The following is a 925-nucleotide window of genomic DNA, read 5'->3' on the forward strand; positions in this document are numbered from 1 at the left end:
ATCAGGGCTCTTGATTATTTGAACAAGCCACAGAGGCATAAATTACACATCAAAGTCATGTATTGTCAAGGGTATAGCTTTCCCAGTTAACTCTAAACAATGGATCATCTGAAAGGTTGAAAAAAATGGATGCTTTTGATGTGATGTTGAAGAAAATTGTTGACAATACTTTAGACCAGGGGTCTTCAAACTTGGCCCTTTTATGACTTGTGGACTTCAACTCCCAGAATTCCTCAGCCAGCATGCCTGGCTGAGGAATTCTGGGAGTTGAAGTCCACAAGTCATAAAAGGGCCATGTTTGAAGACCCCTGCTTTAGACCATTAGAAGAATAAATTATTCAATAATAGGTGAATTAATGCTAGACTTCTCTTTCAAAACACTAGTCATGAAGCTAAAGTTTAAATCTTTTAGAAACATAATGCAAACGCAACAGGATTTAGAGAACACTCTGCGACTTGAAAAAGTGGAAGGCAATTAGAAAAAAAGGATAACCAAGATGAGTTGGCTAGATCCAACCCTGAAGACTGAAGCTTGTAAAAACTCAACAAAGCACTGATAAGCCCTATAGATAAAATAATGACCATTGGATCAAAATGTTTTCTACTGAGAAATGTACAGGACAACTGAAAAACTAAGTGACCATGTGAATTGTTACCGCCCAGATCTGGTAGTTTTAAGATTAGGGAGAGGGTGAAGGACAAATGACTATTGTATAGGTAGTCCTCAACCTATGACTGCATTTGAGCCCAAATTTCTGTTGCTAAATGAGACAGTTGTTAAGTGAATTTTGCCCCATTTTACGACTTTTGTTGCCACAATTGTTAAATGAATCACTGCAGTTGCTAAGTTAGTAACACTGTTGTTAAGTGAATATGGCTTTCCCAATGGCTTTACTTGTCAGAAGGTCGTAAAAAGGGATTGTAT

Source organism: Protobothrops mucrosquamatus, unplaced genomic scaffold (genome assembly GCF_001527695.2).
Source record: "Protobothrops mucrosquamatus isolate PMUCROS unplaced genomic scaffold, P.Mucros_1.0 scaffold2078, whole genome shotgun sequence".
Lineage (NCBI taxonomy): Eukaryota > Metazoa > Chordata > Lepidosauria > Squamata > Viperidae > Protobothrops > Protobothrops mucrosquamatus.